Source organism: Nanorana parkeri, unplaced genomic scaffold (genome assembly GCF_000935625.1).
Source record: "Nanorana parkeri isolate BGI_ZX_2015 unplaced genomic scaffold, ASM93562v1 scaffold1510, whole genome shotgun sequence".
Classification (NCBI taxonomy): domain Eukaryota; kingdom Metazoa; phylum Chordata; class Amphibia; order Anura; family Dicroglossidae; genus Nanorana; species Nanorana parkeri.
Window position 1 is genome coordinate 51,602 of NW_017307778.1, and position 11,194 is coordinate 62,795.

The following is an 11,194-nucleotide window of genomic DNA, read 5'->3' on the forward strand; positions in this document are numbered from 1 at the left end:
ACCAGCTCGGACGATCTTGACAGTAGCTGCGGCACTCTCAATATAGCAGCAATAGCCCACTATATACTGAGCATGGAGTCACGGTCACGGGAGGATGTTAGTATACGTACTCCCTTGACCCTAAAGAGAACTATAGGATAAAAAGGTTACCCCATAATTCTCTTTTAATATTTACAACACTTTTATGGCTAATGTATCTACTTGCAACACAGCAATACCAGTGTTATTCATGATATGCCATTAGTCTGTTCTCCTTTTTGTTGGAGTGCCTTGATAAAGAAGGACTGTGCTACGTTGAAACATTGACAATAAAATGCTGTTGCTTTGAAGGGTGCCTCTATACCTACTATAGATTTGTATGGAAATTTCTTTGTGGATAAGCACTGGGGCATTTACCCCACAAATTGCACAGGACTGCTTAATATACTAGCTGGTTAATTCGCACAGAACCAAGTCACATGCAGCTTCACCCGATGAATAGCTAGATGATTTTTTAATAAATAGACCCCTTAGTCTGTTGTGAGTAAAACCAAGATAGTGACACAACTGGGTGCTGTTTATAAACATGTAAGATTCCCCACTATTGTGAAAGTATTTAAGACTGCACCTTGAAATATTCCATTTAATGGTGGTGTATATATCATCTTCTAGTTTGAGGAAATGATTGGTAATCAATTGCAACCTGGGCAGCAACTAGCTTATGCACCTATACAGCACAGTTCTTCAAAGCTGACCATTCATATCAATGTATTATATGGACCAAAGTAGCTAGCATTTGAAGCTTGGTTGTCTTGAAAAAAGGGTAACTGCAGAGCTAGACTTTTTATAACTAAATAACAATGGACTTGTAAAAGCATTTTTAATGCTGACTAATGATTTCTATTATGCAGTATTGCTTTGTGCTATTCTCAGAGCAAATCTTTTTAAGCCGAGTCTGCACATATCAGTTTAGATTGTACATGAATGCCACAATATCTTTAGTTATATGAAGGTGAATATCCGTCAACTGTGAAAACTAATATTAGAACAATCTTTGTTAAAAATGTACTCTTTCTAAGCATCTCTGAGCTTTCAGTAGAAATTACCTTGGATTCTTTGTTTTAAAGAATAAAATACTTGAAACTAGATCCAACATGCATAGGCTAAATGAAGATTTGACCTTTAATTAAAATAAACATGCAAACAATGTGTTAACTTCTAGAACTATAAATAAATCATATAAATTAAAGACATTGGGTTTTTCAAAATGTTTAACTTTACTTATTTGGTACACATTTTACATGCCACCCACAAGATATGTATGGACATAGTTAAATCTCTTTGACATCATTTTGATATACCACCCAACAAGTATGGACTCGAAGGCCTGTGGGAGAAGCTTGAGGCAGTCTTGGTAATGTTGAGGCATGAGGGAAGGGAAGTCCTGGTGAACTTATTGCACGTCATTAGCGCACACAGTTATAGAGTCAGCATAAGAAATTGGTGTGTGCCCAGTCATTCTCCTTTTTAACAAGAAAAAATAGAGGTGATGGGGAAGGAATCAGCTGTGCTCCGAGGAAGCTGAACTAACTCCTGTTATGCAGTGTGCTGCAGTGATCAGTGAGATTTGTGCACTAGCACAGTAGGCTGTGCAGAGAGTATCTTCCCTAAGAGGTGGAGAGGGTAGAGTGCTAAAAAAAAAAGACTTAGTTCCATAGCAGGACTGTTATCCTTATTAAGAGCTCTCTACACTTGAAGCTACTGAGCTTGTTATACCCAGTTGTGCCGAGTACTCCTTGGAAAGGTATTCTCAATGAAAGAGACTGTTTGATGAACTATGCTGCCATAAAGCCTGGATTGTATTCTCTTTTATCAATGTGTGCATAAACCTGTTACCTAACACAATCATGTCTCTGTTAACCTCTTGCCGTCCGCCCGTAGTAAAAAAACGGACGGACGGCACTGCAGCATCTGCGGGTTGCCGTCTCCAGACGGCAATTTTTTTCTGCACGCGCGCGCCCCCTAGCAGGCACGCACGGGCAGAAAAGACCCGTCCAATGCGAACACCCGGTACCGGGTGTTTCACATATAGGCGATCAGCGGGACGCGGATGTCAACTGGTTAAAAGCATGCATGTTGTGTTAAAAATATGGGGGCTGCCATTGCCACCCTTCTAAGCAAATGTAGCTGCCTGGTATTTTAATTAATTGGCAGTAATACCTTCTAGGTCACTGACCCAGAACAGGTATGCAGATTTGGGAAGTCAAAGAAATCTTTGTACTCTTTATCATCATACTCGTTGTAAGTCATGTTTTAAAGCATTGAATAGAGGGTCAAGATGGGAGCCCGGAAACTAGTATTTTTATAGGGAAAGGTCAGCAGTGGAAGTGTCATGGGTACCGTGCGCAGGTGTCCTTACACATCATGCAGGTACCACCACGGGTGGATCAAATGCGTGACCACATGAGACAAGGCCAATTGAGCTTATATATATATAGTTTATTATACAAAGCAAAACATAACACAAACCCCAACTAAGTAACAATAACCAACTAAATACACACCCAAGCACATACAAAAGATAATATAAAGTAACCAAAACTAGGAGAAAACTGCAGAATACTCACAAACAGTATAACAGGGCAGGGCAACCTGGGGAGCTGGGCAACAGGACTCAGGAACATAAGCAGGTAACATCTCAGGACAACAAGCAGGGAACAGGGCTCAGGACAACAAGCAGGGAACAGGGCTCAGGATTCTCAGGAAATGGCAACAGGACTGGGGTCTCAGGATTCACATGAAACAGGAAACAATACTGAGCCACAGACCTGACTGCAGGGAGGGATTAAGTACCCTCCCAGGGAGCACCAGGTGGTGGATAATCGGTGGCAGCTGGGAGACACCCACCGGTGAGCATTGGAGTTGCAGGTTCCAGAACCACCCAGTGGTGGTCTGGCACCTGACAGTTCCTGGCTAGCTGGAAACACCTGCAGGTGAGCGCATGAACTGCAGGACCTGGCTCCAGCGCCACCTGGAGGTGCTATGGTCCCTGACAGGAAGTCTCTGTTTTGCTCAAGAGAGTTTTCCTTTAAACTGAATCTAATTTAGGGGGAACAAAACATCTAACGCAGATATGAGAGCACATAGCGTGCATCTCTGGGAGTATTCATGCCAGATCTGCTTTTCAGTCCATGTATGCTCTGGTATGGGAAAATGAATTGGGTAGAGAACCAGCCCTTGCCCCATTTTGCCCCTTGCGCTGCAATGGTATGAACAGCTTCACTAGCCAATATTGAGGAGGTAGAAGGGGTTGACTCAGGCTTTCCACCCTTGAAGTTGATTCAGTATTAATACATCAGAGCACCCTCTAACTCTGGACACTTGAGGTGCTTTGTTGGAAATCAGAGCTGAGAGAGAAGTGCTGCCATGGTGGCTTAGATTTATTTTCCTTATTTCAGGTCCAAGTCTATTCCACAACATCCAATATCCAGATTACAGTTGCAGAGAGTGAAGCAACCCGACAGTGACTGTTGAGGAAGCACTTGAAGTAGAACCATCTGTTTTAGTTCAGGATAGGTTAGAACTTCTCTTGGGTTTTTACTGCTGCCTCGGCCCACATTTGGAGGTTTTACCCTCACTTGCCACTGTGCTACCTGAGACAGAAAATAAAGATACATTTATCAATTTGGAAGAGTTGAGAAGGGCTTCTGTCAGATTTATTGTCTGTTCCACCCAGGGGAGATTTCACTTTACTTGTTTTCTTGGCAAATGACAGACAAAAATTACAGCAATACAAATCTTACAATGCGTTTAAAAATAATAAAACAAAAGCCATAAAACACTAACAGGGTTGTTCACAAAAGGATGAAGTTTTTTGTAGAAGGCAGGAGAAGTGAATAATCTAGGACAACATAGCTGAACTGGAAAGTGAGCTGAATTGGAGAATTTTTCCTAATCAGCTATGTTGGCCTAGATTGTTCACTTCCCCTGCCTTCCCCAAACTCTTCACCCTTCTGTGAATAACCCTATTATTTAAAGATTTTTCTTTGTTTTTCTAGTTACATGCAACTAGAATAACATGTTTCCACTAAAACATTTTTTTTTCTACGCAAAAGCAAAGGAAGCAGGCCTCACCAAGTCGACAAAAGTAAATGACACATATTGTATTTATCTAGCTTAAGCTAAAGTCATTTGGTGGATTACATCTTTAAGTACAAATAATAAACAGAAAAAAAACTAGTAACACCTGGTGGGCTAAAGTGAGGGGCAGAGTATATGTGTTTCCCTTTAAAGCCAATCTTTCTCATCGGACATTAAATTCACTTCCTGATCTGAACACTGATCTCATACTTGTTTATAAATTCAGCTTCAATATATATCAAATTGTAGCTGCATATAAAATAAACCGTTTCTGAGAAATCCTGCAAATCCAGAAATACAGATTGAAATGAACTGTACAATACAGTCATTATGGAATGAAATCTGGAAATATTCTAGGAAATCAGACACAGTAGTCTGGTGAAATAATTATAAGTAGTACAGAAAAAAAACTAAACAAAACTGCTAATGACTAGCTTCCGAATGCATTCCCCCCCTTCCATACTGCCCTGCAGACATGCATCCATGTAGAACCAATCTGCATACATGTTCCACACAGCAGCAGCATCATAATGAGAGTGGAACAGATAAATGGTGTTTGAGGACAAGTCATTAGTTCCAGCAATATTATCAGGTTATTTGTTTACGACCATCACACTGTAAGCATAAAGTATTTGGCATCATGGCTGAAAGGCATTAGCATAACATTATGGGTTTCTTATTTACAATCAGATGCTTGACAAGAGAACATGAGCATCAAATAACCTTCCATCCTTTACCATGGGAGCCCACTGGTGTTTTTTCATGTTATGTGACATTCCATTTGGAAATGTGTCTCAGCATGAGCCTGTCAGGATTCAGTCTATCACATCCCCCATCGCTCCCTGTGTCACCAGTCCCATTTGTCAGGGTCAAAGTAATGATATAAGGAATTAATAAAGCATCCAGCAGCAAAGGGTTAAGAAACCGATGATAATGTCTGCTGTCTAGCAGCTCGTATTAGCCAGCAATCCTGAGGAGAGAGGCAAGGATAAATCATATAAAGCAAAAGTGAATACTTGCTATTTGGTGATCATCTGTAGCGTGTGATGTATTGGCCCAGAGTTTCATCTGGATCATATAATTATTCTACCTCTTGGAATTACCTACCTGTACATCCATTATGCAAAGAAATCTCTAGCTTTAGAGAGTTAAATGGCTGAGGGCTCTTCACATAGCCTGAGTGGTCTGCTGTTGCATAAATGCGCTGATCAGTCAAGATGAGAGAGGGCAGAGGGAAGAAATGAAAAAGAAAATGTGTTTGTAGCATCTGCACCTGCTGCAGATGGAAAGCATATCTAAATAACCTTGGAACCTGGGAGCTTGTCATTAAATACTATTCACACCTTTTCAGTATCAATTTATGGGCTAATAGGGTTGACGCAATAGAATGTATAGACAAAGCTGTGACCGTTTCTTAGTGCAACTGGTGACCCATCATCTTTGCTCAACTTCCTACAGCATGTAGCCTTTTCGCCCCATCTAAATCCATACACAGTCTCCTTTACTGCATAGGCTTGCATTTCTTATTGTATCATACTTAAGCTTTTATATGTTTGCTGCCATTTATAGAGCCGCGTATCCCCCCAGGATTCGCAGCATAAGCCCATTGCTTTGGATAATTGACTATATTAGAATGAATTGAATTTTAGTGCTATAAAATAAGCTTAACCCTGAAGAGGAAAAGAGATGCAATTCAGGCAGGAAAACATCATGTTGGTTTCTTTTTAAGGCCTTCTGTTTAATTTTGAGCACCAGGGCTATTGTAAAATGGCCCATACTATGAAGCAAATAATGCAAATTATTCCTACTTTGCAAAAAAATGTAGGTGAAAGAAGAATGTTATCAATAATTCAATAACTTTGCTGCCATTCCTGTTTGCATATAGTTTCATATTTTCCATTAGTGTCTTATTCTTGCTGGTATGGCTTCACCCAGGCTTTAACTGGCCATACACAAGCAGATATCCCTTGAGATTCATGGATGGTGGGATATCTACCTTATATCACCAGTCCATAGTGAGCACCATAACCAATGGTGATATACTCCTAACATTCATAGTGGTACCAACCTGGATTTTAAGGTCTTTAGCTCTTAACCATAGAAAAGCAAAAAATCAAAGATGCACACGCTCAACAGGTTTGAATATTTCCCTATGTAGTGATAATTTCCTTCAACTGAGGTGCTCTCAGGCAGTTAATTGCAAGTGATGCTCAAAATCGGGAACATAATTTGCTTTTATCAGGCCATCCACAGCCAGTTGGGAGAGCTGAGGTTTGACCCTCGTTGGCCTGAAATTGGATTTGGAAAAGCTGTATCAAAATCAGCTTTTGAAATATGAAAAAAAAAGAAATAGCAATAAGCTCTTTGATGCAAGCTTCTTTTATCAAACCTTCTTCTTTTTAAAGAAATTGCTAAGGATCACCACGAGTCGCCACTTAAGGGAAGCCTGCAGTAAGAGAAATATGTAGACTGCCATTGCTAACCTGTTTTTCTAAAAAATGTTTGTTGCTTGGCTGTTATGTTTATGCGTTGGCGTTGATATTTATTGAGTCACTAACCCCGAAAAAGTGCTAAGTGCTAACAAAACTCTGACTTTTTCTGACTTATTTGCTGCATGCCTTCTCTGGGTTGGTTTCAAACCAGACACAGTCAAGCAACTAGCGTTGTCAGAACAAGGCCAGTAATTACAGCTTTCATATCTCTCATGACACAGGTACCTTCAAGAACAACTCCGGGCAGAATAGAAATGAATGCTTGCAGTGGGGCTACCCCCACACTGCAAGGGTTAACTGCTCGTTTTGGTCTAGGGACTAGAATAAAATAAGTTTTACTCACTTGATCCTTGGTCCCGTCTCCGTGTTAACTGTTTCCAGTGGAAAAGTTTACTAAATGTGGGTGTCATAAAATGTTGGCAAATATGCAGAAATTTACTCCAGCCTGACATCTGTACAAAGCAACACTTATGCCCTTCCAAATATGCAGCAAATCAGTTGTAACAGACATGGTCAAGGTCTCCTCGCTTTCTCATAGGGAAGGGGATGTGCATTTCCAATAGAGCATTAAGAAAATCTATATATAGCAAGGCAGACGTGTACTGTTCAGACGTGTCTCTTGTCAAGACAGGCAAGACAATGCACCTGCACATGTAATAGCAGATTCAATGGATGCTATCAACAAAGCAGCTAGCTTTTAAATTCAGCTAGGGTGTAAGACTTTAAAGGGTCCATGCACAAGAAACTCCAGCCTCTTGGCCTGTCTTGAGCTCAAAAAGCCAAGTTTGGTGGATCAATTAAAAAGCAAGTTATTATCTGAAATCACTTTAGCTCATTTGTATATTTTATTTGCCATAAGAGAGCAGATAATCTATGGTCCAGGGCCAAAATGTAATTCCTTGATGTATCCTGAGTAGTAGACATGTAAAGGAATGACACATTTACCGATACATGTAACCAGTGAGTGTTTAGAGTGGATTCAGGGAATCTCAGGTGCCTGTGGTTTGTTAGGTGCGGTTGTGGTTGTGTGGGTACATCTAAAAATTACATGGGGCGGTTGTCTGTTGCTTTCAGTTTAAAGTGTGACATGTTGCTGCAGTACAGTAAAAGTTAATTAATGTATGACCTGTGCCTGACTCATAAGCCTTGTGTCACCTCTGCAGTTGTTGAAGCTCCCCTCTTCAATATGGAAGCTTAAGGCATTTAAAATGAAGGTTGCAATAGACAAGTAAGCAACATTTCAGAAAGCACAGGGGGCTGAATGAACCTTCACTTGGGTTAATTCAGCCACAAGGGCTGTCTGGAATTTAAAGCAGAAGTTGCAGTAAAAATGCAAAGTCTGCTTACACTGTCCAGGCACCCTTTACAAATCACCTACTATTAGTGTACAACGTACCTGTGAAGAATAAAGGAAGGATTTATACCTACCTCGCCCCCGTCTCCCTCCTGTGGTGCCTACGTGAGGATGACATCACACTCCTGCTGGCTAGATTAGCCAAAATTTCACAAGATGTAACTGTAGAGACTTCTTGCAAGATTTCTCCTGCTTTGTGTTCCCCATGAATCTTCTAGGTAGGGCGGTAATGTCACACGCAGCGATGAAGAAGTGGGTAAGGTAAGTATAATTAGAATTTTTTTTACAGGTAAATATTAGACCTACTAAAAGTAGGTGATTTGAAAAGGGTGAGGGGGTCTGGGCAATTGAATACATTTCACATTGCATATTAATGCATTTTTGGGTGGTGAGCCCTCTCCAGTCTTCCAGCCTACATAAATACCATTCTGCTGGTTTGACATGATTTGTGTTTATGTTCTGAAATTTTTTTTATTTATCCAATAGTTTTCTATGCCGAATGCACTTCTCCTCACTCATCTTCCTTTGATGTACTCCCAATCTTTTTTTGGCGTTCTGTAGATATTAATCTTATGGAGATGCCTGTTTAATCCCAGCAGCAGCAATCTTGCAGTTTAATCAATGGTAATGTGCAGGGACACAGACATGGATACCAAACTGTAATAAAACGTACCTCTAAAATGTGTCCTTTTGCCCCGACTAAGGTATAGTAAATAGTCACCATGATTTTAAAAACATTTTGGTAATTGCAGCATGAACCTGTTCAATTTCTGGAAGTTTGTATAAATCTTTGCACCTGTCATGTACTTGTATGTGGAGCCCGAGATGATGAGCAAGGCCTCTTGCACATTTCCTGTCCAAGCACCCCTGGAAGCTGAGACGGGGCCTGCAAAGATGAAGGAAGGGCACACGTGCCTAGGTGCAGGAACTGGAGACTAGAACTCGAGATTTCTGGTATCAGATATACAGAGGTACAGCTGGCGGTGCACCAAGGATTTACCAAGTTTAGATGGGAGCAGAGTCAGGTCACAGGCCAGGGCCCTTAACAGATGAGCAGTGAGGCACCAAATTGTAAGCAGGTTCAGGGTCAGAGACAAGTCAAGGTGAGTAACATGTAGGCAGCGAAGTAGAGTCTCAGTGAGCAGAATCCTGGTCAGAAGTCCAGACTGAGGTCAATGACAAAAGTGAACAGCAATCATAAGCAGATAAGGGAAATCCAAAAGCAGGTCAGCAGGACACAGGGTTAGGAATGAAGGTCAGGCACAAATTAAGGATCAGAGATCACAAGTTACAGGGGTACAGACTGAAAAACCATTCAGCAATAAGACCATGGAGAACTGAGGTTTAAATAGCCTGCTTGGTTCCAATGTAATTTTGGGCATGCACACATGTTCACACGTCAGCGTGCTCTAGCTAACCTGTGAATGTAATGTCACTAAATCTATGTAAGCCTCTGAGCACGGTGACATATGTATGTGTATAACATGTATGCTTATTATACATATAATGCATAATGTACTTATGCGCATGTGTACAAATCTGGTTAATACAATATTTCTGACATCAAACCTTCCTCATTCCACACAACAGGAGAGTTCCAATTGTATATGCACAGAAGGACCCCTCTGGGGGAGTTGGAGACTCCTCCATGTTTGTACAGGGAGGACCTCCAAGAAGAAATGGCATTTATTTTAAACTGGAAATTCCTTTTAACATTTTTTTATGTTTACCTTTCATGTATAGTGTTTTATGAGATATCACGGCAAGCTTGTACTGCACAAACTGACAAGCTGTGAATATATGATAATAATAATAGACTATAAGTAATGTTTCATGCATATCCACATTACATTGTAATGACTGTCATTTAAGGCCGGATGCAGTACAGTATATATATAGCAATACAAAATACATGGCAGAAATAAATGTGTATGTAGAAACACTCATCCCTGATCTTGTCAAAACACACAGACATTATTAGCAGAAAGTGCATATAATATATTAGCTTTTCATCTGCCTGCACACTACAGTGAATAAACTGAAAGGCAAAGCACAGGCGGAGAGGAAGTGAGCTGCATGTGGCCCCAGGGCCATATTTTAAATTCCTACATTATAGATCAAGCTGAAATGTGCTTTGGTAAATTTAAGAAAGGCTGGATTAAAAGGGCATAAATCCATTTCAGTTAATAATTACAGTAGAGGATGTAAGACAGCAATGTCTAAGCTCTGAAAAACAGATTACAGGTACAAGTGGTTGCATGAATTGTCTGTTATTCATCTGGAACAAAGCTATGTTATTTAATGATGATTTAAGTTTGTTTCCAGATTGAACATCACTAGGGTAAGGTGCATTAGAGGCATAATTTTCAGATGAGTGTTTTCAGACTGCACAACTCCTCCTATTTTGAGTCTTATGTAATTCACGTTGACAAGATCAGATGTTCAGTGGGTTGTTTAATATTTCTTAAAGGAAACATGTGCTGCCATTGATGGTCTCTCTTTCTAGTTGTCTTTATTTTATTCTAATCAAAAGTATTTGGTGATTTGAGAAATACAGTGCACACAAAGCATGCTGCATTTTTATAGGTGCCCTATACCTGTACAGAACAGAGAACAGCTAAACACCTGTATATTCCTGAATGATCAAAATAAAGGATGAGCACACCCACTACACAATGGTGTCAAATTCCTAAAGGAGTAGAGGCTGTTCAGCAAAAGGAATATACCTTTAAAAGTGTATGTTCTTTTTGCTCATTAGTGAACATTAGTAAAAATAGGTAAAACTCTGTTCACTAAGAACACCCAATCATATATGATGAAAATTAAAGTAATAGGATTTCTGCTAATATATGATCGGTTGTTTGAAGTGAATACAGTTTTACTAAGCCTTAAACATTCCTTAAACGAGATCTGTGGCCAAACCTTTTTGGCTGTAGTTCTCTTTAGGGTCACAGGAGGAATGTCTCTACAGCTCCTCCATGCCAAAAAAGTTCAACCATAATCCTTTTAGTTTGGTGGAGTAATTAAAGGCACAAGGAACCATTTAAAGCCAATTGTGCCCTTAAACATCCCACAAAACACCTTTTAAATTTGTCTTCCCTATTGGCTTCCTTGCATTTGGCTAAATAGCAAAATTGTGCCAAAATGTGCTGATTTTTATTCAACAAGTAGCGAAGTTAAAAAAAATCCCCAGTTTACTCATCCTAAAACCAATGGGGTGCGTTTACTA